This window comes from Rhinolophus sinicus, linkage group LG05 (assembly GCF_036562045.2).
Source record: "Rhinolophus sinicus isolate RSC01 linkage group LG05, ASM3656204v1, whole genome shotgun sequence".
Lineage (NCBI taxonomy): Eukaryota > Metazoa > Chordata > Mammalia > Chiroptera > Rhinolophidae > Rhinolophus > Rhinolophus sinicus.
Genome location: NC_133755.1, coordinates 53,765,171 through 53,772,871, shown reverse-complemented (window position 1 = coordinate 53,772,871; position 7,701 = coordinate 53,765,171).

Here is a 7,701-nt window from a genome sequence, read left to right as displayed (position 1 = left end):
GATTAAAAACAAGTTCTGAAAATGGGTAGTGGTGATGGTGGCATAACATTGTGAATTAATGCCTAACTAAATTGTATACTTAAAATGGTCAGAATTGTAAGTTTAATGTTATATATATGTTACCATAACAAAAACAATTATTGAATTAAATCAAGGTGAAAAGTTGGCCCAGCCAAGAGGCTAAAGACAGGTGGGGGGAGAAGGACATTGCCAGGAAGAACCTCTGGGAAGCAGGGGTTTGAATTGTCTTTTTCTGCACTGCAATTACCCCTTGTTCTCACCAAATCTTCATTTAAAGCATGCACGAGGCTGCCCTTTGGGGAGAAAAAGTAGGTCACTCTTGGACTGTGACACACGGCAAGCACAGCGATCCTGTGCAGAAGCAGTAACAGCACTGACGGGCTTCGCACAGGCACCAGAAGGCTGGCTGCAGCTGCAGGTGGGACGGAATCATGTGGAGGACACGTGGCCATGCCCTAAAACCTCTCGGGAACAGCAAGGGAGGGAACTCTCTCCAAAGCTGGACCCCCCCCAGGCTCACAGGCTGTGGTACTGAGTGTGGTACTGAGGCTGGACCACTGGCTACCACCCTAACCTCTTCCCTGATTCCAGCATCTTCTCAGATTCCTACCAAGCCGGAGCCTCACTGCCTCTCGGCAGTGCTTTGGCACTGGCAGCCTCTTGGGGATGCTTTGAACTTGGATCCAAGGTTGCCCAGTCCTCCTGCAGCTGAAGCATCCTGGTCAACTTCCCTCTCCCAATTCATCCCATCTCCCTCATTCCTGCCCCTCCTAGAGGCCTCAGCTCCCTCACTCTGGGATCCCAACTACAACCAGCTTTGCCCAAGCCCCAGGAAGGATTACAGTTCCCCGGTGGCTGTCACTTCTTCTCAAGCACAGAGCCACCCCCACTGGCCCAGAGCTCCATCCAATACAACCTTCTCAGCTCTGTTAGTCAGCAGGAGCTAAAGCACACCTAGGAGCATCTCACTGTCCAGTGCCTTGGCCTTCCTCCACCTGGTCCTGGGTGCCGCCATTATCAGCACACAGCCCTCGGAGTCCCTGCTCTGTGGGACAGCGTGGGGTGGACTGGCCCTGGCACCACTCTGGGTGAGCCCTCCTGAGCATAGCTGAAGGCTCTAACACCAGACGTGGGCACTGCTTCACCACTTTTCTTCCTGTTTAGGACCCACTGGACACACCTGGGCACAAGGCAACTGTACCAGTCAAGGCCCCAGCTCACTAAGCTGAGATGGCACATGCAACTGTGGGTAACTTGCAGGCAGTTTACTAAAGGGACTATTTACAAAGATGAGGCAAGGAGCAGGGAACTCACAGGAATATTACCGCATCCCAAAGTCAGAAAGAGTGTCCATCTCACCGCTAGGCATGTAGTAGGTAAGGGAGGGTGTGGTTAAGGAACCCAAAGATGGGGAGGCTACATTGAGAGGGTTTCTGCTAAGAGGTGAGACCTTTGGTCAAAGGACAGAGCGGCTTGTGTCCATCCCACAGAGAGAGAGGAATAAGCACATTGGCACCACTCTCCCTCCCATCTCCTGTGGGGACCCTTGTTGTCTGAAACCAACCAGCAGCTGGATGGCAGGAAGCCGACTGATGTGGAGCATGCAGATCAGTTTCTCAGGGCACAGGGCAGCGTGGAAGGGTGGGGCCTGGATGGAACTGGCACGGTGCCCCTGCCCGTGGTAGCTGGGCATCACTCACCTGCATGGTGCTGGCTAATGTGTACCCAGGGCAGGACTGGGAGAGAAGATGAACATAACATATGTTCAAACCCAGACATCGAAACACAAACTCAAAGAAGAGAAGGAAGGAAGGAAAGAAAGCAGATTCAATTGGCCCGCGGGCCACAGTTTGGACACCCCTGGAACAGGGTGTATGAAAACACTAAGTTCATTTTTTCCCACCATTTCTGTTTAAACTCACCCTGTGGATTTGTTCTTTCCCTGTTCCAGGATGACACTGCTGGCAAGTCCTATAGCTTTTCAGCCACTCCTAGATAATTTAAAAGCCTCCCTTCACAGAGGGAGATAAGAATGGGGAGGGGGGGCTACAGACTCCAGGAAAGCCTCAGAGTACAGAGGAACATCTTCTGAAGAAGGCAGGGATGAGGCAATGGGGGCTGAAAGCATGGAGCTTGGTTGAAAGTCTATTTACAGGGAGGTCAGAATCCCTTGAGTCACCTTTCCAGTCGGCCAAGAAAAATAATGTCCCCCCTTTCCTACTGAACACCATTGCTTTGTTCTCTGGGAAAACAGAAATTGAAAAGTAAAATAACTTTCAGCCTAGCATCTGGCCTATACCCAGCCAAACTATCAAGGCAACATGAGGCTAGAGTAAAGAGCCTTTTCAGACATGCAAAGATACTGTCCTGAAGAAATGCCTCTCAGACTCTCCTCAGCAAAGGAACTACCTGAGGGTCTTATTAAACTACATATTCTGATTCAGAGGGTCTGAGAGTCTACGTTCCTAATAAATCCTGGTGATAATGGTGCTGCTGGTCCCTGGACCATATTTTGAACAGCAAGATACCACACACAGTAGCAGTTCTTAAAATGTGGCTGACAGACCTCTGAGGAACCCTGAGATTTTCTCAGGGATCAGTAAGATCTTTGCTTTTCTAACTACACATCTTTGTTGAGATCAGATTTTCAACTAAAACAATACATGGCAACAGATATGAGCATCCAGCTGTCTTCTAGTAAACCAGACATTAAAGAGATTTGCAAAAATGTAAAACAATGCTTCTCAGTATTGTTTTAAATTTTTTTCATAAATAATATTACTTATAATATGTTTTATTGTTATTTTGAAATAAATTACTGAATATTTTAAAGATTCTCGTCTTTAATTTTTAACAGGGTAAATAACAATACATATAACCACAGCACCAAATGTTTTTTGAGGTACTCAATCATTTTCAAGAGTGTAAAAGACTCCTGAGACCAAAATGTTTGAGAACAGTTGTAGGACAGAATATGCTCCAGGAGGAAGACAAAGGATCTAGACAATGGGGACTCCAAAGCAGGAAAGATGACTCCAAGCCCATCATAACAGCTGTACTAGTTTTCTCTTGTGGATGTAGCAAATTACTACACACTTAGTGGCTCGAAACAACACCTATATGGTATCTCAGTTTCTGCAGAAGTCCAGGCACAGAATGGCTTAGGGTCTTACAAGGCCAAAATCAAGGTGTCACAAGATGCAGTCCATTCTGCAGGCTCCAGGGATGACTCTGCTTCCACACTCATTGAGGTTGTTGGCAGAATATGGTTCCATATGGTTGTCTGACTGAGGTTCCTGATTCCTTAAGGTCAGTCTCAGCTTCAAGCAGCCAGACCCATTCCTTGGCTTACAGCTCCCTTCTTTCATCTTCAAAGGCTGAAATAGCAGGTCAAGTTCTTTTCATGCTTCGAATCTCTTTGGTCTTCCCTTCTGCCCCGTCTTTCTTGCCACATCCCTCTGCCTGACTTTTCTGAACATTTACCTCCCTTTATGCCGTAGATTGGATAATAGCATTGTAACAATATTAAATTTCCTGATTTTTATCATTGTACTGCAGTTACGAGGGAAGTAAATGTCCTTGTTCATAGAAAATAGTTACTGAAGTAATAGGAGTAAAGGAACATCATGTATGCGATTTACTTTTAAATGGTCGAGAATAAACATTATACAGTAATAACATATGTAATAAAGAGAGTGGTAAGTAAAGCAGATACAGATCTGCGTGAAGGAAATATGGGAGTTTCTTACACTAGTCTTGCAACTCAAGTTCGAAATTATTTTAAACTGTGAAATTTGAGAAAACATATACAGGTTATTTTGACAAAAGATTTAAATTAGGTAGTTTGGTACTAGTACACAGATAGGCAGATCAATGGACCAGTACAGAGAATCCATAAATACATATATCCAAGCATGGATGGGATTTAATGAAAAGGGTGGCGTCTGAAAACATTGTGTGCTGAGGGTTGGGGTGGGGATGTATTATGTTTAAAATGCTATAAGGAAACTGAGTGGCTATCCAGGAAAGGTAAAGCTTGTCACTCTATAAGCCAAACTAAATTCCAGATGGATCAAAAACATAAGCATTAAAAGAAAACAAAAAATACTAGAAGAAGAAAAACCATAAGAGAAGAGACTTAGTGAATGGCAGAGGCCACCTCTCTAGGAGTCAAAGTCACCAGACACCAGACATCAGTCCCTCAACTTAGAATGTTAACTACACACACACACACACACACACTCATTTTTAAATAAATGGTGTGTGTGTGTGTATATATATCTATATATCTATATCTGTCTATATCACATATATACCATTATATGTTTTTTGCCTTAAAATTATGTATCATGAATATGAAAATGCATACAAAAAGATTGGAAGGCTAACACAGCAAACTGGTAACAGTAGTTACCTATGGAGAAGGGGAGTTTAATGGCAGAGCTGGACTAAAGGGAACACCCACTTTTTAATCTATCTTCTGTGTTGTTTAAATTTTTTACAGTACACATTGATTCACATAGTACTTTTTAAAACTATAAATACTTTAACACATTTGTTTTTTCACATAAATCTTTTCCTTGTCTTACACCAGCCCCTGAGTGGGGGCACCCTGAAGCAGGCAGACCCCGTCCCCACCCTGGTGGAGCTGGCAGTCTGACAGGAGACACTGACGGGGAACCAAGCGCTGATTTAATGGGGTGGTGAGCCCTGTGATGGGGAGAGATGGGGCATGGGGCAGCGCAGAGCAAGGACACCTACACTCACCTAGTCGCTGGCCAGGACAAGTTTCCTGGCCTTAGACTTGAAAAGGGAGTAGGAGACAGGAGGCAGATGGGGAAAGGAGAATCAGCAGCAAAGTACAGACGCTGCATCTGCCAGGCCCCAGAGACCAGGGCTCGGTCAGGAAATCCAGTGGCTGGAGCACACAGAGAGGAGGGAGGGGAAACAAGAATAGAGGCAGGCAAGGTCCCATCACAAAGACCTTGTAAAGTTTTTTTGTTTTTTTGTTTTTCTTTTACAGTTGACATGAAGACCTTGTAAAATCTTATTAAGCAAGTTGGACTTTACCTCAAGAGCCGACAAGTAGTCACAGAGGACTTTAACCAACAGGGCTGATCAGACTTGACCTTTAGTATGATCGATTATCAGCATTTTCTCCTCCAGATTATATTCTTCTCAGTGTCTCAGAACGGCAACATTTTCTTTCATCTTTTAGCACACTGAGAGGTGTATTCCTAGCATCAGTGGAGGACCATCCACCCATCTGTCTGAGCCTGTGATTCCTGGCTCTCACTGCCAACTTTAGTAGATACTTTCCCCCAGGGCACACTATACCTTCATTCCTAAACCACTCTCTATATAAAACCATGAGACTCAAACCCCAGGAAAAACCCAGGTCTTTCCAGAAATTTAGTAGAGAAGAATCCCCTAATGAAACCCTCCATGGGCAGGTCTGTTCAACCCCTCTAGGTCCTGCAGGGCCCAGGCTACATTCATGAACATTGAGGCATAACGCCATCAAAGCATCAACTTGTCCTTGCTAACACATACTGATTTGCTGGCACCTGCGGCTATATTCGCTCTCCTCTTCCTGTCCCCCAGTGCCATGTCACCTTAGGATATCCTCTTTCTGGTGCCCAAGTGTCTGCTTTTAGGCCACAGTCTATCTCTCAAGCTCTGAGCTTGAGGGTTTCCCATGGCTATGAGCTCATGGGAGGGAAAGAAAAAAGAAAAAAACGGAATTTTCTCTCCGGTTCAATATATCTGACATTTTTCTCTATTAGGACAAACAATCTGACTTACAGGCCTCTTCTCTTTTACAAATTGCTTTGTGAAATCACTATGATTTATGTCACTTGCAATTAGGAATGACTATTAGGAGAAAAACCAATTTAGCTTCTTGCTTTTAGCATGTACCATATAGTAACAGTGAAAAAGGAGGAATCCTGAAATTATCCCCAGCATTTTCATGCAGCATTCACTTGGGGAGTATTTTACTATTTTGAAGCACTGAAGGCACAAAGTTCTTTTTAGCAGGTAAGGCAAATAAGAAATATTATCGCCATTGTTTTGAAATACAGTTTCATGGTTGTTTATTGTGAAATGATGTATTTCTTCAAAATGCACTGAGTATCTTTAGTGAGTTCATTGCCTTTACTCACGTAATTTAAAAAGCCAAACGTTCATCTCTGCTTCGTGTGACACCCCCAAGAAGAGGACAAATGATTTCACAGGTACCCTGTGGTGCCCTGGTCAGTTTCTGTCTTCTCTAATAAGGTAGATATGTGCTCATTACCAGCTCATCAAGAAAACACCATGAACTGATGGGCATAGCGATCTTTTTAAAATCATGTCTTTCTCCATTTGCTGTACTAGACTCTGTTAGGGAGTGAGGAGTGAAAGGGACATGCTATCTGCAAAAGTCCTTCACAGAGACGTTTATAATCTCAGGAAGTATGTCTCAGATGAATAAACCTGGGATTATAAACACATCAAAATGAACCATTTTCTCAAAAGCAACCTGTTATGAACCAAGCTCAGTGTTCGATGTGTAGACACAACTCCATTTATGGCGTTTCCCTTATATATGTTTGAAAGAGCCCTGATGTCTTAGACTTTTTGTTACCATAGGTGAGCCCCATTCAGCATAGGAAGGGCTGCAATGCTCAGCTAGCATTACTGACAGCTGACATTGGAGTTGACAAAAGCTACAATAACCATGCTCAATGCTGACACAATGCTACATGTCCAGTATGGTGTTGAGGACCTGACTAACATTATGGCATTGTGACCCTCACAATAATCGTACAGAGGAGTGACCAGTATCACTGAGGCTTAGAAATGTTCATGTGTGCACCATCCCTCGGATAAGCACTGCAAAGATGCGATGTTGCGGCTGAAACTTCTAGATGTCCACCAAAATCTTTCTGTCACTTCACCATAATAATAGAGTTGTATCTGGGCACATGATCCCCTAGCCAGAAATAGTATTTCCTCACTGACCTTGCAACGAGATCTGGCAAATTGACTAAGTATGGATCAGTGACATTTGAACCAAAGTAATGTGTGCAACTTCCAGGTCTTCTCCAACTTAAAAGACAAGCCCCCCATCCTACTAACACTCTCTTTCCTCTTCCTGTGAACTGGAACTGAACTTGGATACCATCTAGCTTTGGTCCAGAATTACTCTGTGAAATACAATAAACACTACCGTGTTACCCCGAAAATAAGACCTAGCCGGACCATCAGCTCTAATGCGTCTTTTGGAGCAAAAATTAATATAAGACCCGGTCTTATTTTACTATAATATAAGACCGTGTCTTATATAATACAATATAATATAAGACCCGGTCTTATTTTACTATATTTTACTATAGGACCGGGTCTTACGTAAGACCGGGTCTTACATTAATTTTTGCTCCAAAAGATGCATGAGAACTGATGGTCCAGCTAGGTCTTATTTTGAGGGAAACACGGGAGTCACCTGTGGCTATTTAAATTTAAATGATATAAAATTAAAAATTTAGTTCCTCAGTCACACTAGCCATATTTCAACTGCTCAATAGCCACACCTGGCTGGTAGCTACCATATTGTAGACCATGGATGTAGAGCATTTCCATCGTCACAGAAAGTTCTATTGGACAGTACAATAATAGGGAATAACAAAGTATTATAAT